Genomic DNA, 23,969 nt, shown 5'->3' with positions numbered 1-23,969 from the left:
GGCTGGTGGGGTGGGAAGGGAGCCTGCAGGGTGCCTATTTGAACCTCCCCACCGGATCAGAGACTCTGCTGCACCCTCAGCCTCCGTTATGTACTTAACGGGAAAGAAATCGCCGTCGATTTCAACACCCTCTCTCCGGACTGGCAAGGGATGCGCGTGTGCGTTGGGTGGCGAATGCTTATCCGGTTTCCTCTGTCCTGGTTTTAAAACGCTGTCTTATTGTGGCACCTTGGTTGCCCCGAAGAGAACACCCGAGCCGCCCCTGCCTGTGTGTCAGTGTATACACGCGCGCGCGCGCACACAAGCGTGCTCGAAAGCTCAGTGTCTTTGACTCCGACGCTTAAAAGGAGAGGAAAGCGGGATGCGCCGCCGAGAGATGGATTGGACGGGTCTGGTGGTAAATAATCCACGATATCTACCGCCACGACGTTTTAAGTTTCCTCCAGCTCCGCAGGGGAAGTGGCGCGCGCGCTTGGCAAATGTAAGCAGCAGGCTCCTCCTAGCGGCCAGAGCGAGCCACTGCTGCAGACGTGACGTTTCGTCGAAAGAGTTGTGAGTAGCAACAGCAGCAGCAGCAGCAGCAGCAGCAGCAGCAGCAGTGTGGCTCCTCCGTCCGTTTGTGTGAACAACTCCCCTGCCTAGACCTCCGGCTCAAACAACCCTCCTCTTTTCGAAAGAGCCTATTTGCATTTGTAGCTTCGCCTCTTCAGCGGAGAAGCGAACTCCTCCGCGGAGGAGGCCGCACTGCATGAGATTTAGTCCCCTTGGGCTTTATAGCCTCTTTGCTTTGCTTTATAACCATTGCTTTGCCTTGGCTCTGTCTCCCTGTCTGAGCGTCTTCACCTTCCCCTGGTCCCCCCCCCCCTCGCCTGGACGTGACTCTTCCCCCTGTCCCCTTTCTTCCTTTCTTCCCCCCTGTCCCCTTTCTTCCTTTCGCGGGCAGCGCCCGCCGATTTACGAGGAAAGGGGAGTTACATCAGACAGCTGCTCGGGTGGGATAACGACAGCTATAAAGCGTCGAGGTGTATATAGTGGTACCTCGGGTTACAGATGCTTCAGGTTACAGACGCTTCAGGTTACAGACTCCGCTAACCCAGAAATAGTGCTTCAGGTTAACAACTTTGCTTCAGGATGAGAACAGAAATTGTGCTCCGGTGGCGCAGCGGCAGCAGGAGACCCCATTAGCTAAAGTGGTGCTTCAGGTTAAGAACAGTTTCAGGTTAAGTACGGAGCTCCGGAACGAATTAAGTACTTAACCCGAGGTGCCACTGTATTATAAACAGCACGGTGCAACTCGAAGGCAGTTGTGGCCACAGCACAACTGTAAACCCCACGCCCCGGCGGCTCACCAGCATCGTCCTCGAGGGAGCACGACCCTCCAAAAACAGGGCTTGAGGTGCTCCTAAGCTTCACTCGCCTCCTTCAGACCAGGGTAACAGAGTTACTGCGTCACACATGTCCGGATCACTTTTGGATCTTAAGTGACTGATTTGGGTATTATTATTATTATACCTTGATTGACCCTCTCTCTCTCTCTCTCTCTCTCTCTCTCTCTCTCTCTCTGTGTGTGTGTGTGTGTGTGTGTGTGTGTGTGTGTGTTTTAATACTGCCACAAATGTTCCTTTTCAGAGTTCTGGCAAAGCGGTGAGGTGGACTGGAGAACGGACTTTCTGTCTTCTGCAGCCTTTGGGAGAAGGAGGGGGGCAGTTTGTTAACATCTGGATAAATGGCTGCTTGTGGTGATTTAACATGACTTGAAAGCAATCTGTTCCTAAATCCTCTTATTATTGTGGCATGGCTCGGGGCTTGGCGAGAGGCGTTTTTCCGAGCAATTGAGGAAAAATAGGAAATCCAGATGGGATAATAAAAACAGGCATTTTCCAAAGCAAGAAAAAGGAAGAAAGGGGCTGGGGGAGATAGTCCAACTAGGATAATTAACCAATAAACAAGGGGCAAGGAAAACACACAAGCATCTCTTCGGGGAAATTCATGTGGGTGAAGAAAATAAGAAATGTTAGAGTAAAAGATAAGAAAAAGGCTTGAAAGCATACTGCCCGTTGACCATAATGGAGTACCGCACAACAGCATTGAACCAGAGACTGCATCTCCCATCGCCCTAGACCCGTGGTTCCCAATGTGGGGCACATGCCCCACAAGGGGGCAATTTGATTTATAAGGGGGGCAATTTGAGAATGAGTTATTAACAGTCAATGGCCTTTTAGGCTTCCTCCACGTGAATAGGAGTTCACTTTTTGAATAATAAGAATTATACGTCACGGGGCGGGGGGAACACATCAGGATTTTGGGTGGAGCATGGCCCCAAAAAAAGGTTGGGAACCACTGCCCTAGACCCATTGGGCATGCTCATGGCTGGTGCTGATGGGAGCTGGGAGTCCAGCAACATCTGGAGGTTCCCCATCCCTGGCAAAGAGACTCCTGCAGACTTCTTCACTATAATTGCCTCTTCTCTGTTAGGTTGAGGGTGCACAGAAGCAATGTGCACAATCTCAGAGAGCCAGCGTGGTGTAGTGGTTCAGAGCGGTGGACTCGTAATCTGGGGAACCGGGTTCGCTTCCCCGCTCCTCCACATGCAGCTGCTGGGTGACCTTGGGCCAGTCACACTTCTTTGAAGTCTCTCAGCCCCACTCACCTCACAGAGTGTTTGTTGTGGGGGAGGAAGGGAAAGGAGAATGTTAGCCGCTTTGAGACTCCTGAAGGGGAGTGAAAGGCGGGATATCAAATCCAAACTCTTCTTCTTCTTCTTCTTCTTCTTCTTCTTCTTCTTCTTCTTCTTCTTCTTCTTCTTCGAGCTACAGCCCCTACCCAAGGATGAAGGAACAGACTTCCCAGCCAGTTAGTATTATTCATTCATTCATTTTATTTGTATGCCGCTTTTCCACACACACAGACACACAGACACAGACACACAGACACACACACACACACACACACACACTCACACACACAAACGTTCAAAGTGGCTTGCTGCAATAAAGAAACAAGATATATTTTAAACAAACACTACAACATAATTTCATGATAACAGGGCAAAACATAACCGTAACGATTTCATAACATAGCAAAATAATAACTTCTTAAGAACATAGTAAAACAATGGCAAATATAATAACATATAAAGACATATTTCAGTACTATAAATATAACAAGATTACCGGTACTTAAACCACATGCAGCATGCAATAGCAAAAATAACAAGGGAGCATCACAGTTTCACTTTAGTCCTAGAAGCATCCCTCCGGTGATGTTGCTCACAGTCCCTCTCATTTGGCAGCTTCTTATAAGGCTTCCAACTCCTCCCATGATTATAGATGTAGTGCAATTGGTTTTTTATGTTTTGTAAGCAACTTAGAAGCCATCTGGGCACTAAGAGGTAGATAAATTAATTAGTATAGTAATCACAATCCCTTCACAGGTATGCTATAGATCAGGCATAGGCAAACTCGGCCCTCCAGATGTTTTGGGACTACAACTCCCATCATCCCTAGTTTACAGGACCAGTGGTCAGGGATGATGGGAATTGTAGTCTCAAAACATCTGGAGGGCTGGGTTTGCCTATGCCTGCTATAGATCTTGTAGTTGTTGGCATCTGCCTGTCATGGGAGACAATGGAAGTGTGTGCCTTCAGGGATGAATTCGAACCACTGGAGAGTCACAGCGGCCGATATGGGAGAGGCATGTGGGCAGGAAGGACAACCCATATTAATGCAGGGGTGAGTAACCTCAGCCCCTGGCCCCAGCCTCTCTGTCTGGCTTAAAGGATACTCCCCACACCACATCCCCTACTCCAGGCATCGGCAAACGCGGCCCTCCAGATGTTTTGAGACTACAATTCCCATCATCCCTGACCAGTGGTCCTGTTACCTAGGGATGATGGGAGTTGTAGTCCCAAGACATCTGGAGGGCCAAGTTTGCCTATGCCTGCCCTAATAAGCCACACTCACTTGCACCAGGCCCCTTACTAGCCATGCTTCGCACACTCCCTCGCCTGGCTGGAAACCAGTGGCGTAGCGTGGGTTGTCAGCACCCGGGGCAAGGCAAGTAATTTGCGCCCCCTAACCCATGGATTTGCGCCCCTTAACCCTAACCCCCAGATGTTGCGCCCGGTGCGGCTGGCCCCCCCTGCACCCCCACGCTACGCCACTGCTGGAAACTGCCCTTGAAATTTGAATGTGCTTTTGCTTGTTTATTTGGATGGAGAGGTGTGTGTGTGTAGAAAGGTTAAAAAAATACAGTTTTTTCTCTATCTATTTTTGCCTCTCATGCCACCTACCACAGGCTCGTGGCTACCAGAAGGTTAGCCAGAAGATGACCTTCAGGCTGATAAAGGGTTCCTTAACCCTGTATGAAAGAATGCAGTGGCATTGTGTCCCCAGAGAGCATGTTTGGCCATTAGTACTTAGATGCCATCCTGGAGTGAATGGAGGGTAATTTGTGGAATGGAGGATTTTATTTTTACTTTATATATTAAAAAGCTGGGTGTTGTAGGCAGAGAAAATTGAGTCACTTAGCTTTCACTGTACTTTTCTAGATGGTTATAGTGAATTATGTCCTCCAGATTGTTGTCACTGTATCTGCATATTCATCATTACAGTGGTACCTCGGGTTACATACACTTCAGGTTACATACGCTTCAGGTTACATACACTTCAGGTTACATACACTTCAGGTTACAGACTCTGCTAACCCAGAAATAGTACCTCGAGTTAAGAACTTTGCTTCTGGATGAGAACAGAAATCGTGCTCCGGCGGTGCGGCAGCAGCAGGACGCCCCATTAGCTAAAGTGGTGCTTCAGGTTAAGAACAGTTTCAGGTTAAGAACGGACCTCCAGAACGAATTAAGTACTTAACCCAAGGTACCACTGTATTATTATTTTTCTAATTCTCCATAGGAAAGATCTGATTATACCTTAATTCAAATTTTATTTATGATGGAGATAGGTTGGAAAGCTTATAGGTTTTAAACACACACACAAAGTTCTCGTATATAAGCATTTCGTAGGAAGTCGCACAATCTTGTGCACATTGAGCCTAAACACCCAAACTATGGTCTTGTGCAATTCCCTGTCATTTCCATGTAGTTCCACAGGAGGGTACGATCTCAGTAGATTATACCTAATATGCATAAACAAGGCTTCGGGGTCCACGAAGACTCTGGAACTGTAAAGGGCATTCTGCGCATCTCTTATCTTTATTTGTCCAAGCACCATGGTTGGGCACTTCATTCTCATATAGTCTCAGTTGTCAGACAGGGCTGGGCAGCATTTTGTTAAGCTTTAAATAGTGAATTAGAAGCACTGATGATCTGAAGCAGCCCCCTAATGCAAAATGACAAATTGCACTTAGGCAATACATGAACAAGAAAATGATTTATGGATTTTCACGATGGTCTGAGCAAATGAAGGCAATATGAATTATACATCCTAATGCTCACTATATCATTTTCTAATAATACTGTTGCAGCTGCGAGGCTGAACATGGCTCTCTTCAATAGGGGCTATTGATTAATAAGAAGTCCAGGCCTAGTTTTACAGCACATAAGCCTTCTCTCTCCTCTCTCTCTCTCTCTCTCTCTCTCTCTCTCTAAATGCCAGCACCAAATGAGGTTTTCTATTTTATTTTATTTATTTCTTCATTTCTGAGGCAAGTGACGAAAATCGACCCCACCGCCACAGTTCCTGTCAGCTCCTCCATATGTCATCGTTTTAGGCAGCAATTACTTCGACAAATGAAGACTAATCTTTTGCAAAACCACATTTTGCTCCATGCTGCCACTTAGAAATGCAAATAAATGGTTCCAGGCTGGTAAATCCACCTTTCAGATTGAAATGGAAAATTAGCAACAGATTCCTCCCTCCCTTGTAAAGTGCCTTGGTCTTCTTGATCATCATTTATCTCCTTTGCCTCCAGAAAAATGTTTTCTTTGCAATTATCTAAGACTTTGGCATCACGAAAAGATGATTTCAGCACACGGTGTTATTCAACTACCCTTTGTTTTTGTAATGGAACATGTGTGCCAGCCAATAGAATTTCCTCTCCCCTTTATTTTCTGGGAATCATCAATGTCCGCAAGACCTAAATATCCATAATTTTCTGATTATTATCAATGATCTGAAGAACAACAGGTGGAAAATGTCATAATCTCTCTTGATCTTGGATTTTACTTTCAGGGGTATTAAAAATGAAAGCAATTGATTGATCTACCACTGCATTTTCCCACTTCAACAAATGGGTTAATCCATGGAAGAAAGCATTCTTGAGTAATTTATATATCCCTGTATGAAAAAAGTCCTTTGAATACATGATGCTTAGAGAACTTTTTCATACCTTACCATTTTCTTTTTTCAGGAGTCAGCAGTTACTCTGCCTTTATGGTGCCTGGAATGGATGCATCAAACAGATTTAAGTGTGAACACGAAGTAATTCACACCACTATTTTCTAACTACAACATGACCCTTTGGCAATCTTATTTTGGAGGATATCCACATGGAACCCATTTTTGTGACTGAATCAAAATAAGCCCAGCAGCCTGTGCAAACGAGATGTCACACAAACTGGACAGAAATCACTTCATGGTGAGAAAGCAGTTGTAACTTGCTGAAGAATAGTGGCACTGTGGCAGCTAGAGAACAGTCTCTTAATCAACTTTTCACATCCCTTTCATGGGAAAATCTAATTTGTATTAAATCATTGATTCTGAGTCGAGACAAGACAATAGTAATTTGTAATTGTGACTAGTATTAGTGAAAGGATATAAACCTCAATGCCCTCGAGAGACGAAAAGATTTAAGCTTAACCCAAATATTTTGAAATAGATTTTGTTTAAATGGGATGGAAGACAGTATTTTACATCTGTGTATCTTTTGTTGTGAGATAGCTATTCCAATGAAGATCTTTTGTGAGGAGAAAAGGCAAGGGTCGCAAGTAAATCGTACTCAAATGGTTTATTAGTTGCCTAGACATGTTTAATTTGTATTAATTTGTAGCTCTCCTTTCTTCTGGCAGGGCTTTGGAAGAAGCATAAATTCAAGCAGGTAATGGAGATGGTGTGATGGAGAACATTTCACATAAGGACGGAAGATTATCTCTACTAGATCAGATTAAAGGCCTATTTAGTCCTGTTTTCTGCAGGGGCCATCCACATGGCTGTGGGAAGCCAACAGTCATGGGATTCTTTCTCAGGAACTGGTACGCATGCCTCTGATATGTAACTATCATGTCTAGAAACCATTTACCTGCTGTATTTATGCCTATCAGATAAAGGCAGGGACAATCAGACTTTGCTCTTGCATAGATGATGATAATGATTTTACTAGACTCTCCAATGTGTTTCTAATACTGTTACCATGATGCTCTTGGTTAAGCATAACCAAGGAACTGCACTAGGGGTAATAGCCTGTCAGTGATCTCCTCTTTTTATGAACTTCGACTTTACTTGCAAAGCAGACATGACCGGAATCACTGTGAAAATTGGATTGCAAGAAATGATAATACTGAAACTATTTGGCTGTCAAAAGATCGCTAAATGCAGAGACTTTCTCTGCTTGAAGGATCATAAGCAAGCTAATAAAGTTTGCACCAATCATCCTTGAATTTGGACTTTGAAAGCTCTGGCAAATACTTTTCCCCTAGTACGTTCTCTTTAGTTACACAATAATATTGACCAGAGGAGGAAATTACTTGAATTCCCCAAGTGACCATGATGCACAAAAACATGGCAATTCAATTTCAGACTCATGCAACAAATCAGGGGTTGTTTGTTTTCAGTCCTTACAATTTACAGAAATATTGCACCTTATTACTCCTTTAGGTTCAAGACAGGTTCTGATTCATTTGACTGAATAAGTAAATGTTTCTTAGGTTTCTCTTTTTAGTCTGACCTGACAGTCTAGCATGCTACATAAAGTAAGGATTTCAAACTAAAATCTTACTGAATACTCTTTGAAGCATACATGCTCTCAGTTACAATGGGAAATTCTGCTCTCGCTGTAGTTTCTCCATTAACATTAGATGTGGTCTTCCTAGCAGTTCTAAGAGAAATCTCCAGGGTGTCATTACTCAGCTTAATTTTAATTATCTAGGCTTACAAAACAAACAAACAAACACCCTGGTCCTGTTTCAAGAGGATTAATAACTGCTCTTAGTGCAGGAAAGATTACCAAAATCAATGATGTGATTAGGATTGTAAATAAGAAGAACAAGCTGTTGCCATATTTTAAGAAGTTGCCTTCATGTCTAACAGCTCAGTCTACATTTTGCTGATGGGGTAGGGTGATTGGGTGGGCTTGGGCAAACAAACAAAGAAACAAAAACCTTGGTTCAAACCTTGTGGACTGACTGAACAGGAAATTACCTGGAAGGCCAAATTTAAGGTTAATTGTATGAGATGGAAAAGGTTAACTACACCTGTTACCACCTATTCTCCTAAAGTTTTCTTAATTGCCTGTGATGAGACAAAAAGAAAAAGAAAATGGGAATCTACATTCCTCTGCAGTCTTCCAAGGAAGTAGGCCTCATTGACCTGTATGAAGTTTACTTCTGCATAAATAGGCTTATTCAGACTGTACAGCTCAGTCCATTGTAAGGAACTCTATGGTAAATAGCACAGGGTGGGTTGATGTCAAGCTTGTCTGTACATGAGACTGGTCCATTAGAATGATTGAGAAAGTGCCCTATCAAGCACATCTGCCCACTGCCTCCTGACATCAGGAGGCAACATGTGGGTCCAGACGGAAAAACGGTGCCACTGGCAGCCAGCCAGTGGTGAGTGACCCAGGATAGGGGACTCCATTGCACTGCTCCTCTCCTCATCAGCCACCTGAGGCAAAAGTCTCACATTGCCTTTTGATAGATCTGGCCCTAACCCATAGTCACATAATTAATACTGGTCTGGGGTAAATGTTTCCACTTACAAAAAATCCCCTTCCACCTCTGATTTCTTAATGTCTTGCCCTAAACCCTGTCACAATTATAGGGAGTGGAATGATATAACACTTGTTTCATGAGCGGGGCGTGTTCGAGAAGAGCAAATACATTTTCTTCTCTTGAATTTCTAATGAGGGCATGTGTTACTTTAAATCACATAAGGAGACTGTTTGTCTAGTAATCTAGCCAGCTCTTGCTTGTAGCCTCTTTGTCCAGTTTAACTCCACCACTAAACCTGAGCCATTTTTGGGTTTTCTTTCCCAACATGTTGATACCAGATACCTGCCTTTTCTCTCTCTCTTCTCTACACATCCTGTAAATAGTTCCTGTATGAATAATGCCCTTGTACTCCAGAAACTACAAGCAATTATTTCAATCTGATTTACCCAAGATGGTATGTTTCCTGTCCTTACTATTGTGGCCTAGTCAGTAACGCTGTTAGGTTCAAATTTTGGTAGCTTAGGTTCGTGATCTATCTCCTGTTTTAGTGGCAAGGCAAGCCCTACCATTAGAAAGAGCAAGGTGGCTGTCTCAGCCAGCTTGTGCTGAGCACAGGGCAGTGGCAGTGAGGTGCTGAAGGACATACATGGGTTAAGCTAGCTTTCTTCCCCTGGGAATGATGGAGGACACTGCCCTGGCCTCAGCATTAAAGTAAGATTCAACAGCCAGCCCAGTTGGCTTCTGTATATCAACTGGGGGATGAGACACCCTCTTGTCCTTTATTTCAGGTAATAAAACACCTTGTCTGGTCCTGCTTGTGAACTCTGTATACACAGGGAGACTCTCAAAATAGGACTGGAGAAGAAACCTTAATTCCATGCTACAGCTTAAATGTTAGTTAAATGAAGTTAATGATGCTTATCTTTCTCCAAACAGGGGAGTGTGTGAGAGTGCACAATCATATGTGTGTGTGTGTGTGTGTGTGTGAAAGAGGATGTTCTGGGATGTGTGCATCAATATAAATAAGAGTGACAGAACTGGGTTATATCTTTAGTATTCCAAATGACATTTGACGATGCCTGATGACAAGGTGACAAAGGTTTTCCAAAGTGACTAGTCATCTCAGGTTTTGCATTGTTTGAGTGCCTCAATTGAGTCCAGCTTGCCTAGAAATACCTCTGTTCTTTTCTTTTCTTTTCTTTTCTTTTTTCTTTTCTTTTCCTTTCCTTTCCTTTTCTCTCTAGATGAGACCCCGAATGGTTAGTTCTTATCAAAATAGCACTGTAAATAGAAAATAATGAGGCTGATGACATTCAGCCACCCGAGTTTTATAGAAACCCAGCCAGTTGTGTGGGGTATTATTATTATTATTATTATTATTATTATTACTACTACTACTACTACTACTACACTAATCAAAACACAAAGGGATATATATATATATATATATATATATATATATATATATATATATATGAATGAATCATAGAGTTGGCAAGGATCACGAAGATCATCTAGTCCAAACCCCTGCAATGCAGGAATCTTTTGCCCAGCATGGGGCTCTACACAACTACTAAAGATGCAGAAGGCCTGCCCCCTTTTGCATCTGACCACTCTAATCACACAACTGTAGTATCAAATCATATGTATGTTGTCAAAACACTTCATTTCCCCCTATACATCTGCTTTTCAATCTCTCTCTCTCTCTCTCTCTCTCTCTCTCTCTGGCATTGGTGAATTTATAAGGAGAGGAGAAATGAGAGCAATAGAAATACAAGAATAGGATTGTTGCATTCATTTTGTTCTCTTGTATGAAAGTGTTCCCTAACAACAAAATGTTTTTTACATGCCTGTTTCATTAATGCAAATAAGAAATAAAGGAACCTGACTGAGCATGTATCACTGTTTGCCTAATGAACGAGTTTTCCCTTGTGAACCTTGTCTGCCCTGCAGCTAAGTGGCCTGACGTGGTGAATATAACTTTATCCTCGGCAATTAGAGTCCATTCTTTTATTTTCATTTTAATCTTTAGGGTTAATTCATTTTTAATCAGGAAATACTTAACTAAAACACAAAAGCGTATTGTGCATGGACCTGCTCAAGCTCAGTACATGTCACAGCATGGCTTTTATAACCTAATTTAGTTTTGTAGATCCGAGGCAGTATCCTGGCAGCAAAGGGTGTGTCGAGGTCAAGGAGTCAGCAGACAGCAAGAACTGATATCTTTGTTGCTCAGATTGGTGAACTAACCTGACCCAGAAGATCTTACAAAGGTCAGGATGAAGCACTTGTCCTGTGGATTTCCTTGGCTGGTGATCTTTGTTGCCTGCAATTAGGGACGCTTGAGGAACTTTTGATCTTTGCAAATTACAGGACGAACAGATCTAATGTGCACCTCCCAGACTAATGTGCAGATAGCGACAAAGCTATCCATTGGATTTCTCATTTTTCTGAAGGTTGCAACACATGTTTTGGCTCAAAAACACACCAGATATGCAGTTAATATGTGTATTTTGAGATAACATACATTTTAAATTACCTATGTAACTGTGAATTCTTGTGTGTTTAATGAAGAAACAATATGCATGCACGGGTAAACATCCTTTTTATTATAAAGCAGCCTTTCTCAACCTTACTTCCCCAGATTTGTTGGACTACAACTCCCATCATCCTTGACTGCTGGCCCTGCTAGCTAGGAATGATGGGAGCTGTGGTCCAACAATATTTGGAGACACGAGGTTGACAAAGGCTCTTCTAGCCTGTGCTTCATTGGTTCATAGGGTGGGCTACAGTATAAAACATATGCAACAATTACACAAAGAGTCAAAGACAAGTATAAAAATATAAAGCACCGGACAAAGACTTGAAACAGTCAGTAATGGAAGAAGCTGGAAAGCCAGTTATTTAACAACCAGTCTTGCAAGAATGCATGGGTGAATGGTATGGCTTCAGTCAGTACAGAGAAGCAAATGGCATCAGTGCCAGATGCACTTCAGAGAGGAGAGCATTCCACAATCACAGTACCATCATAGAGGTGCCAGCACTGTACTGTGTCACAATATGCTTCACTCAGGGCCAGCCTGACCATAAGCCTTGCTGAGGCAGTCACCTAAGTGGCAGGCTCAGGAGAGCTGGCAGCTGTGACAGACCTGAAAAGAAAAGAGATAGGCATTCTCCTTTACCTTTTCCACTCCTTCAGCTGCAGATGCAGTGCTGCAAGGATCTTGCCACTGCCCGCCTGGTGAGGGATCTGGGCCTGTTGGCTCCACAGGCTTTCTCCAGTTGTCTCAGGCTGTGGCTTCCTACAGGGGCCACCACAGGTCAGAGGAGGAGAAGACACACGAGGGCCCCAGATGCCACCATTCCTGTCACTGTCATCTGTGCTAGCCCCCAGCACTGGCCCCAGCCAATGAGCGAGGGGCTTTCCTGCTGCTGAGTCACCTCAAGTGGCAAAATGTCTTGGAACTGGCCCTGGCTCCTCCCAAAGGTACATCAACAAGTAGGATCTGGGCCAGATATGGAGTGATATTTGAATGTGGCATAGAGTGATATATGTATTGGTATAGTGGATCACTCCAGGTAAGGGTATACAGGGTACGTTTCTCCTGTTTATAACTCAGGCAACCACTTTAGCGCCTGTACAGCCTAATACACATTTCTTTTCCTTTTCTTTTCCACCCACCACCCAATCATGGTTGAAATCTGAACAACATTCAGGTTACTTCATTGAACGTGGAAAGTGCAAATGAGGCTCAAAGGATCATAGAACATTTCAATTGCTTCCTTTTCTTTCAGGGTTCACATTACTCTGTCAAAGATAGCACAAATGAACTCTCATTATTTATCATTATGAAAATTGTTCCCGTGGCTGCGACAGTGTAGGTAGCTCAGGTGCTGATGCAGATCCCTTATGTCAGAAAGAAGTACAGTGCTGGTTTAAGAACTGCTAAGGAGGGGGTGGATTATGGTATATTGTGGCCGCAAGTCCCAAATCCACATCTTCCTATATCTGCTGCTCCCCAGATATCCATCTTCTCTAGGAGTGACCATCTATTCCAGGAGTTGGGAACTGGGAAACTCATGCCTGAAGGCTAAATGTGGCCTTCCATATCTATCTATCATCTATCATCTATCTCTATCTATCTATCTATCTATCTATCTATCTATCTATCTATCATCTATCATCTATTATCTATCTATCATCTATCTATATCTATCTATCATCTATCTATCTATCTATCTATCTATCTATCTATCTATCTATCATCATCTATCTATCTATCTATCTATCTATCTATCTATCATCTATCTATCTATCTATCATCTATATCTAGCCATCTATCTATCTCCATCTCCCTCTGAACTCTTCCTACCCCACTCCCATATCAGGACACGCCCCTTTCACCATACCATACCCCCTTTGGTCCTGATTGACAGTCTCTTCAAGGGTTCTTTCTTGGTCAAAATGTGTCCATCAACTGGCTTGGCTGGATGAAGAGAGGCATGTGTTGCATGTGGGTGTAAAAACCTCTGACTTCTGACTGACTGGAAGGTAGCCCACTCTAAAAAAGCTAGAGACACATTCATTACTTTGCCCACCTTTGCCCTCTGGCCCCACCACCATGTGGCCTCTGGAAGACAATGTGGCCCTCTGGCTTCAAAAGGGGATATATTTGGTGGGCGCTTGTTGATGTCTATGAATTTGTTTGGATTGAATTTCCTGAGAAAATTCCTGAGAACGGTTTGCATTGAGTGGGGCTTAAATGCAGGCTGATAGTTGCAACAAATTTTTAAAATGTTGGAAATGGTGTTGGTGTTGGAAAAGGAAGTTGATGTGTTAGTTTCTTAATTCCTACTGAGAAGAAGCTCCCCACTTCCATGGCACCTTTTTGCCATGTCATATTTTTTACCTCTTCACATATTACCACACAAGGTATTACCACACAAAGTATTTTTCTTTCCTAAGAGTATTGCCTGAATGCCAAATTACCAGCAGCAGTGACATGGAAATCAATATGGTAAAGGTGTAAAACAGCTGAAATGTGCCTGACAGCATCCTTCACAATGTAGAAACTGATCTGTAGAAAATGTAACTTGAAAAAAAGACATTGCACATACTTTTGCAAACCAAGAAATCTTTAATAAAAAATACAGTAAAATAAAAATTAAAAAATGTTTTAACCACTTGGAAAAAAAACTTCAAAATTTGAAGTTAATTTTGGTAATAGGCCCTTTCCCTGTTTTATTGTACTGTATATTCTATGGCAGGCTTCCTCAGCCTTGGCCCTCCAGATGTTTTTGACCTACAACTCCCATGATCCCTAGCTAGCACGACCAGTGGTCAGGGATGATGGGAATTGTAGTCTCAAAACATCTGGAGGGCCGAGGTTGAGGAAGCCTGTTCTATGGCTTGTATTTCTGCTAATACAGAAGTGTCCTTCATGTGCTATAAATGTCAAGGGGGCTCCAGGTGATTAAAAGGAAGTGGGGCGACATTGCTCCCTTTGCCCTGAGCTCATGAGCTTCCTTGCCCCCAGACTTCTGTAAGATGAGCACAGATGCCTAAAAAGAAGAACTCTGGGTGCAAAACCTTCTGTGTGATCTCTTCTTCTATTTAACTATCCACAGTCAATGTGCAGATGTTGGAGGGTATGGGGCAAGGAGGCACATTCTGTGTTGGAGATGGCATACGCAGTTCCACTTCCCCTTAATTATGTGGCATTCCCTGCATGAGTGCAATTGTGGCTAAGAAGTCACAGAATAAGCATGAGAGAAGCAAGGACCAGTTAGAGGTGGGCAGCTCAATAGAGTGCCTAGACGTTGCTGTAGTGTGTTGTCTGGGAGAAAAGAAAGCAGAGACTCTTTCCTGACCAGAGAGTGTTGCATGGCAGTACCAAGCAGAGACATCACCTTGCCAACAAAGGTCCGTATAGTTAAAGCCATGGTTTTCCCAGTAGTGATGTATGGAAGTGAGAGCTGGACCATAAAGAAGGCCACTCACCGAAGAATTGATGCTTTTGAATTATGGTGCTGGAGGAGACTCTTGAGAGTCCCATGGACTGCAAGAAGATCAAACACATCCATTCTTAGGGAAATTAGCCCTGAGTGCTCACTGGAAGGACAGTGAAGCTGAGTCTCCAATACTTTGGCCACCTCATGAGAAGGGAAGACTCCCTGGAAAAGACCCTGATGTTGGGAAAGATTGAGGGCACAAGGAGAAAGGGACGACAGAGGACGAGATGGTTGGACAGTGTTCTTGAAGCTACAAACATGAGTCTGACCAAACTGCGAGAGGCAGTGGAAGACAGGAGTGTCTTGACATGCTCTGGTCCATGGGGTCATGAAGAGTCGGACACGACTAAACGACTAAACAACAAAACAACCACTGCTGCAGTGACACTTTAATGCTTTTTTGTTATTCTTTCATCCAGCTGTTTTTGCCCTGAGCCTCCTGACCAGGCATTCCAATGCAACAGCAGTTCTACAGCTTTGCCTTTCTGAAAGTGGTGGAAAGGCTCATCAATTCCTATTTTATTTTTCTTCCCAGTTCCTGGTACACAAATGTGCTTAAAGACTGTATTTCTTAAACACCCACACCCACACACACTTGAACAGTTAACTAAAGAATAAGAAATATATAATATGTTAGTTCTACCCTTTCCCCTCTGTTACGCGCCCAGAATTGTTTTCAAATAGTTCTAACAGAATTGCTTCTCTCCATTCACTGTCATTGGTGGCTGAGTTAATGGGACTGCTGAGGAGTGGACTCAAATCAATAGAAAACTCCCATTCATGCCAATGGGCTTTTGATCAGCCTCTCATTCTTCTCCAAACTGCTGACTGCAACTGTACCATGGTATGCCTGGTGCTGACTATGCAAGGTGTTTGTTCTTCTGCTTAAATGGGGAGAAGGTGGAGATTTACCAACAGATTGTTTCTTTGGAAATTTTGTTTTAGTCTCCTTGCAGCTGTTTATATAAAGAGGATATAAAAATAATCACACATATATTCCTTAAAAAATAAAATGGTGCTTTTGCATTAAGGCATCTCAAAGCTGAGGCTAGTGCAATTCTTGATGAAAGACGATCAGCTAGGGCTTATTCTGCAGTAAACATCCATTTATCTCCTGTGAATAGGGAGTTAGCATAAAGTGATCACAAGTTGGCAATAAACCAGGGCTTATCTTCTCTTTAACATACAGGTCATATGTTTAAAATGGAATTGGAATATTACCATCTTTCCTTAAATTGACAAATCACTCTCCTGTGTTAATCTTCCATATATTAAAAAGTTGTTTGGTTGGTTATTTACCCACATAATTTAGCATACCCCCCTTCAGCTTAAACTGAGGATAGCATACAATTAAAGAGATAAAAGAGACTGAAACATCAATTAAAGCAAAAACTAAAGGCTAAAAACAGAAGCAAACTAAAAAGGTAAGGCAACTGCAATTTCCAGTAAAAGCAGATGAGATATTTAAAAATCTGGGTAAGGAAAGATCTAGGTGAAGCTGGGTAAATTGAAAGGTCTTTGCCAGGTATCCAAAAGACTTGGCTCCAGGCCTTGATCTTGTGGGAAAGAGTTCCATACATGAGCTGTCACTACTGAAAAGGCCCTTTCCCTGATTGCCACTTTCCTCACTATAACCAGAGAAGGGTCTCTGCACATGATATTAGTACATGGGCAGTTTGTAGGGGGTTAGGCAGACCTTCAGATGTTGGAGTTCCTAGATGCACAAACTTCAAATGTTAAGACCAGTATTTTGAATTGTTCTGTGAAATGGACTGATAGCCGGTAAAACTATTTAAATACTGCAGTTGTGTGTTCTGTCTTACAATGATCTATCAGCAGTGTTCAGGACCAATTGAAATAACCAAGTAGTTCCGAAATGCAGCACCACACATATAAAGAATGTGTGTCTAAACATTCTTTTGTCTAAACAGTTGTCTAAACAGGATCATACAAGAGCACAAGTAAGGTAGAGGCAGCAACTGGCACAACACCCACAGTGCCACAGATGCCAGTTGGGCATCCAAAAACAAAGCTGGATCTAACAATGGGACTCCCAGACCTGAAACTTCATCATTTAGGGAAGTGTACAACTCAATCCAGAATAAGTTGAACACCCCTTCCTTGGTTCACTACCAACCTTACCTCCATCCTGTCTGAAATGAGCTTCATTTTATTGCCCTTTATTGAAGCCATTATGCATATCAGATCTGATGTAATGTTTCAAGTGCATCACCTAAAAAGAAACAGAGCTGGGTGTCATTAGCACATTGATGACACCTCACTCCAGATTCCTGGATGCTCTCACTCACTGGTTTCATGTAGATGCTAAACAGAACGAGATATGAAGCAGAACCCAGTGGAATACAACAGCAGAAGTATCATGGGCAGATCAGTGAAATTCCAGAACCACTTGCTGGAACTGGCTGTCAGTGTGCAACCAATTGCCATCCAATACAACTTCTTCAGAACAATGGGGGGCATGACCAATAGTATCAAAAGCTGCCAAGAGGCCCAGGAGAATTTTCAGGGCTGCATGTTTCGGTTCTTCTAACCTAGGTTATCAGGATAACTAAGTATCAGTACCAAACCTGGGATCCATATAATCCAAGAATGTCTGAAGTTAGCAATTAAGGGTACATGCACTATTGATTAGGTGTTTTGGCATCAAACCAGAAGCTGGTGGAATGGATAGGAAGACTTCACTCATAAACAAAGTGACCTTTTCCCAGGAGGTCCTTTGCTTTGATATGGCAGGAAATAGGTCATGCAGATTTCACAGTCACGTTGAGTTTCAGTTAACATTTCAGAAAAAAGGACTAGTAAGCCCAATAAATAATAAAGTACCAATAATTAGACTCCCCTCCTTCAGTGGGTCACCAGCAACAGGCAGAAAAACAAGCACAGTATTGACTGCTTGATGGGTGATGGTGGTTCTGTATAATGGGATACAAAATTTATCCAGGAAGTGCTTCCAATCCTTTCAAAAAGCACTCAATCTCAGAACGCAGAGGTAAGGACACTGACTATTCAGTACTACTAGCGAGGAAGCCACTTTGAATTCTACGTCAACTGAAGTGCTAAGGCAACTCCTAGTAATTGATACAAGAATTGGACTAATGCATTGCGAAGGACCAAGGTTTGCTTTGCTAAAGAGGAACAAAAATGTTTTGCATAGAAACATGGAAATGGACTCCCTTCAGGTTCAAAGCATAACAGCTGGGAATGCAGATTACTAGCGACTGTGTGGAAAAGTTTAATTTGCTCCTGTAAACTTATGAAATCAGGTGAAATTTAACTTTGCTGTGAATATTTTTCCAGTTCCATAAAACACAGAGACACTCATCACCCACCCCCACACTAACATTGGGCCAAGTGTTTAAGTGAGCAAACATAAGCACATCATCATTAAAGCGTCCACCAACAAACCAAACATTGTGGTGATTCACAATGTGATACACAGTTTACAGCTTTGTAATGGGAAGGGGGAGAGAGACAGAGTGCTGAGAAGATTTCCAAACTCTTTCCATTTTTTTCCACCCAAAAGTCAACTTTACACACAAAAACACCATTGACAATTAATCTCACTCTTTTCCTCAATGTCCTCACCACCCCAGAATAAAAACATATTAATGGATCTATTCAGTAAACATTTACTTAAACTAGACTTCCTGCATTTCCACAACATCAAGAAATATGTTTTTATGGTTTTTCTTTTTGTTTGTTTTGTTATTGTACTGTCTTTGTTTGTTGTTGTTAACTGCCTTGGGCACTGTGTTCAGGAAGGGAGAAAACAAACAAACAAACAATAATAACAAACTCCTCAAAATAATTTATGTAATAACCTTGAAATTTACTCCAAACGATCCCAGATAAATTCGCTGCACAGATAACATCTGCTTCCTGGCCCCAGTCTGGATTCAGACTTAGTCACTGTTAGAATGGGTCTACTCTAAAAGTGACTCAGGCTCCAACCTTAACCCTACCGACCTGGGATTAAGCCCCACTCAGTTCAGTGCACTTGAGTAGACATGGTTGGGATAGCAGTGTAAGTCTGGATCCAATCGATTGACTGTAGTATCAGCTGGGGACCCTATCCTGAGAATCATCATCATCATCATTAGTAGATTTTTACACCACCCTTCATAAAAAGAGCTCAGGATGGTTCACAAGATAAAAATACAATATAAAAGCACAAACAAATAGTTAAAACTTTTCTCCACAAAGGAAACAAAAAATACAAAAAAGGAACAACTGTGTCCCTTTTGTGATAGAATTTCATCCAGTATCTTCTAAACTAAACTTTTGCAATTACAGAAAACTACCCCTTGGCAGCCACTTCACAACATCTTAAAAAAGCTATAGGTATACTTCCTTGCACTGCATTCTCCTTGTCTCCAGATCTATGCAAATGACTTGTTAGAGCTGAACCAAATCTGCCTATCATAAATTCTGAATGGCATCATTATAAATCCAATGGCCAAATTTATCTTAGGGGGAACTTATCTTAGGAAAACGGTCACCTTCAAAAGCAGAATGGCTGGCAAGACCTATTACATCACCTGCAAGCCCAGCATTGTAATATATGTTACAGAGTGCAAATGCCCTGGATGTCGCATGCAGTATGCTAGGAAAACATCTATGGACCTTTGCCCCATCCGGAAATCACAAGTCAGCAATCACAGCATAAATGCTTGAAGAGCCTGTTGCAAGACGTTTTAATATAGGTGACCGTATCCTTTCAGATATATAAAAAAAGCATTCCTAATTGAAAAGTCATCCAATCTTGGACTAGTGACAAATGTGGGGCAGGGGGCACATTTCTTAAACACCCAGTGCCCTAAGCTGGAGGATAATACTTCAACTTTCACATTTTATTTTATTTTATTAAAAAAACCACTTGTATTGTACATGCACACACACACATTTTTTATCCAAGTTGCTCCAGGTGGCTTACACATTACTCCCCTCTCCATTTCACCCTCACAACAACCCTCTAGGGTAGATTAGGTGGAAAGGTCGTGACTGGCCCAAGTTCACCCAGCGAGCTTTACGTCTGAGTGGGGATTTGAACTCTGGTCTCCCAGGCCCTTGTCCGGCACTCTAGCCACTACATCACATATGGCAGATATCACTATCTTGCGTATTATCTCCAGGAGGATTCTTAGAAATATCGCCTTGGTTACCAGTGCTCAGTTTGAAATCCAACTCTAACCCTATTTACATATTATATGTATGTAGGGGTGGGACACCTATCTCAGGGGTCAAATGCAGTTTTTCAGGAAGACGTTTCTATTTGGCCTTAGAGACCCTGCCCACATGTCAGGAGTCCAGTCCCCGGCTTGATAACACAGTGAACATAATTCATTAAAAGGATGATTTATTGTCAAAACAAACAGATAACTCTGGACAGCTCTAACACAGCCTCTGCCATCATCAATCATGATGACTCGTCTAAGGAGTCTTTCCTCTTACACCAACATAAACAGAACCTATGATGCTTACATTTCTGATTCTGTTTCCTGTCATACACCCTCCCCCAGTGACAACTCTCAGGGCTCATTGGATCTCCTCCAACTTCTTCCTGAGAAGACAGACTGTCAATCTTCTCTTCCGTGCCTTTTCCCTCACCCTGAGAGACCTGGCTGAGATCCTGCTCACCCAAGATAGTTCCCTTGCCAACTTGCATTCCAAGGGACGGTGGAGTTACCCCTGTCTGATGTGAACTCTCCTCAGCCTGCATGTGATTTGACTCTCTCTGTTCTTCAGCAGGCTGCAACCTTTCGCTTAGAGCTGTCTCAGTCCTGACACCATGCAATGCCCCTCCCCATGGGTCATGCCATCCTTGAGTACTTTCCCCGGCTGGAGTATGCCCTTGAACTCTTGCTTGCCTGAAAGGGGGATGGAGAGATGGGGAGCATGTGTGCAGAAGCCTCCAACCTGCTGTACAAAGCTAAGAGAGTCACATCCATTGGTCCTCCCACCTGCACCCAACCTTGGCCACCACTAATATGTTGCCTCCAGAAAAAGGTTCTCCATCTCTGATGCTAAGCTTCTGTGTCAATAATGAGAAGGTAGGTTGTGGTGATGGTTCTGCTCCCAGTGCCACAAGCTTTCTTTTATCAGCCACTTATTTACATATACATTTCAGAGTAGGTGTGTGTGTGATTGCATCCCATGAGGATTTAAAATCCAGGTGGATGCAGCACTATTTCATTGTTTTTCACATCATGTATGCATCTATTAGCACATACACACTTTTCTATATTCTCCACTACAGTTGTTATGTGATCATGAATAAGCAGCAAAGCAGTCCCTGCAACTGGAATGGAGTCAGCCAGCTGCTAAGATGTGTTCGAGTTTTTATTAAAAAACCAGAGCACAGCCAGCAGCTGAATCCTAATTGTAGCAATTCACATTTATGGAGTTTAAAAACCTTTCTGGTTTTCATCCGAACAGGTGGATTTTCCACTACTGAGGGAGACTGAGCAGAAATTAACTAGAGCTTAGAAACAGTTGCATTCTTTTAGCTATATTGTATTTTCCTATTGTCTGCAGCGTTTTGATCCAGGAAAAAGCATTATGCTTATGAACTGGTGATGTGCTTCAATTACAGTCTCTTCTCCTCGGCAAATATTGGAAATAATGATTCTTTAAAGAAATAGTTTTCCTTCTCATGTGAAACTCTCTCAAACATAGTCAGATCCTGAGCCAACCCTACATTAGGCAGAGTGAGGAGCACAACTCATGTGGCAAATGCAGAGCAGTTGTGAATTGTGTGTGCACCTTGTTCTGAGCCACCCAAGCTAGCCTGCTGTCATTAGGTGTGGTCCCATAGCCAGAGCTGAAGCATGTTTCAACTACCAGTCTGGTCAGCTTTTGAACACAGAACAGGATATGTTCTACATTATCCTTAGCCCCAGGCAGCATAATATCTTGGGCTAGCCCTGGTGAGGGCCATCTAATCGAGCACTGTCTACGCCAAGATCTCAGATGGAAGACCTTGGTGAAGGGAGATGCTGAAGACTGAACCTGGGACCTTCCATATATAAATGTGTTCGTGGTAGAAATCCTTTCAGAACCAGGGGTGAAAAGATGTCATGCTATGCTCTCCAAGGTTTTTATAAGCATTAAGAAAGGTTAAGAAAAGTGGAGAGAAGCAGCAGCCAGTTTTGTCCTACTGGATAGGAAAAACACCCCATATTCATTTTAAGTCCGTGTAGTCAATATGTTGACTCTAAAATAAGATAATTACTATTTTACTACTTACTTCGTACAAAAATATGCATGAAACTCTTTAATTTTGGACACACCTTGACAGATGAAACTGTTCAAAATGGGGGTATATAGCATAAGGTAAGTTTGGATCTATCTATCCTAGAAGGATATCGTCAATCTCTTAATAATACTGTATGAAAGGCAAGTGAATGTTAAAACTGAGATAGATCAGACACAGGGTAGTTACATGTTTTGGCTTCCACCTTCCACAGCAAAACATTAGGGATTAATATTTGGGATGGAATAACTCTAAGAAGTGTGGTATGTACAAGAAAATTAGACAACATGTGTTGTCTTTAATCTTAAATTCCTGGTTTGATAGGACCCTTTACTCTATACATCTAAAACTTCTATTTTCCTTCTAATACCCCTTGATTTGATGGTTGCTCTGAAGCAAGGATGGGAAATCTGTGGCCCTCCAGAAGGTGATGGATTACAACTTCCACCATCTCTGATCATTGACCATGCTGACTGGAGCTGATGGAAGTTGTAGTCTGAAAATATCTGGAAGGCCGCAGGTTCCCCAACTCTGTTCTGTAGGAAATAGTTCTAAGTCAGATAAGTTGTGTCTATGAGAAAAGTCTTAAAACAGCTTGCACACATGTGTGCACCACACACACACACACACAAACACACACATTTTATATACATACACCCACTTATTCTATCTAAACTATGTATAAATGCCTACTATTGTTTTACCAATGTATTGGGCATGGAACATAGATTAAACAATACTAATAGTATTAATATCATAGTTAGATGTACAGACAGAAAGGAAGTATGTGTACCTATCTGCCCATTTTATCCACTTCTACTAATCTGTACAGTTAGGTTTGTACTCCTGACAACAGTATCATAATGATTCAAAATCTGAAATATGGAATTGATATGAGGGGGAAATGCAATTCCTTCCACTTTGGAAAATTCAAAGGGAGAATAACATTTTTTTTGAGAGAGAAATTAAGTCAGGTCATGTCATTTTACAATGGTGGTATGGAACAAACAGAGCAAAAGAACAGCTGCCATTTTAGTTCAATAGACCTTGAACCCCCTTGTGATACTGTTTGGAGCCTGCAGCGTAGGAAGAGTTGAAAGGTCTATTGTAAACGACTCAAAATTCTATTTATTAATTAGACTAGTCAGAGGCTGCTTTGTATTTGAAACAATGACTAACCTTTATTCCTGGGGTGTAGCTAAGCCCTTAAGCTAATTTGATTTCCTGCTTTTGCTTATATTTAACAATACTTTACCTTTATTTAGTTATTGCTCTGGATTGAACTTTCAGTGTTTAGATTTCCCTTTTATGTTTCAGATTGCCTGCTCTTTGAAGAAGGTGGGGGGGGGGACCCATCTCATTGTAATGGCATTAAGGGTTCGACCAGATGGTTCCAGCCAGGTACACGCCAGAGAGCTATCCAATAAACACATTTCTCTCCATGCCTGTGTTTATCTCAGGTCATTGAAACAGGAGAGGGGAAACAGTTGCATAGCTAACTTACAGGCTAGAGAACAGTTTTGTTTTTTAAAGTCCTATCCCACCATTTATTCCCTTCTGCCAGCTTTTTCTTTCTTTCTGCATTTCTTCCAGCTGGATTGAAGAACAGAAATAAACCACCAGGAGGGAGAATTTTAGGGGTGAATTGTTGTGTGTGGTAGGGAAAGAGTTAAACACCCCCTATTACCTGTTGGTTTGCTCCTATAAATGGCCTGTTGTATTACAATTTTCTAGCAAAGTTGTGGTGAAATATATGTCTGCCAAGTTAATGGGATGTTCAGTACAAAGTGTCAATACAGG

The 23,969-nt window shown here is 42.4% G+C and overlaps 2 long non-coding RNA genes across 2 annotated transcripts in view; one reads left to right on the top strand and one right to left on the bottom strand.

The window, feature by feature from the left end:
* Nucleotides 1-1,388: 1,388 nt before the first annotated feature.
* On the top strand, nucleotides 1,389-10,270 carry LOC310685437. Its single transcript, XR_014515256.1, has 3 exons — nucleotides 1,389-1,481; nucleotides 6,367-6,594; nucleotides 7,025-10,270. It is a non-coding gene; the product is annotated as an uncharacterized lncRNA (long non-coding RNA).
* LOC310685454 overlaps nucleotides 5,276-23,969 on the bottom strand; it is a 130,902-nt gene continuing 112,208 nt past the window's right edge. Inside the window, exon 4 of the long non-coding RNA XR_014515281.1 lies at nucleotides 5,276-5,336. This is a non-coding gene — a long non-coding RNA (uncharacterized lncRNA). The remainder of the gene's footprint in view (nucleotides 5,337-23,969) is intronic.

The sequence above is a fragment of the Podarcis tiliguerta genome (assembly GCF_965153285.1).
Source record: "Podarcis tiliguerta genome assembly, chromosome: 9".
Taxonomy (NCBI): Eukaryota; Metazoa; Chordata; class Lepidosauria; order Squamata; family Lacertidae; genus Podarcis; species Podarcis tiliguerta.
This window is presented reverse-complemented; position numbering and strand designations above follow the sequence as displayed.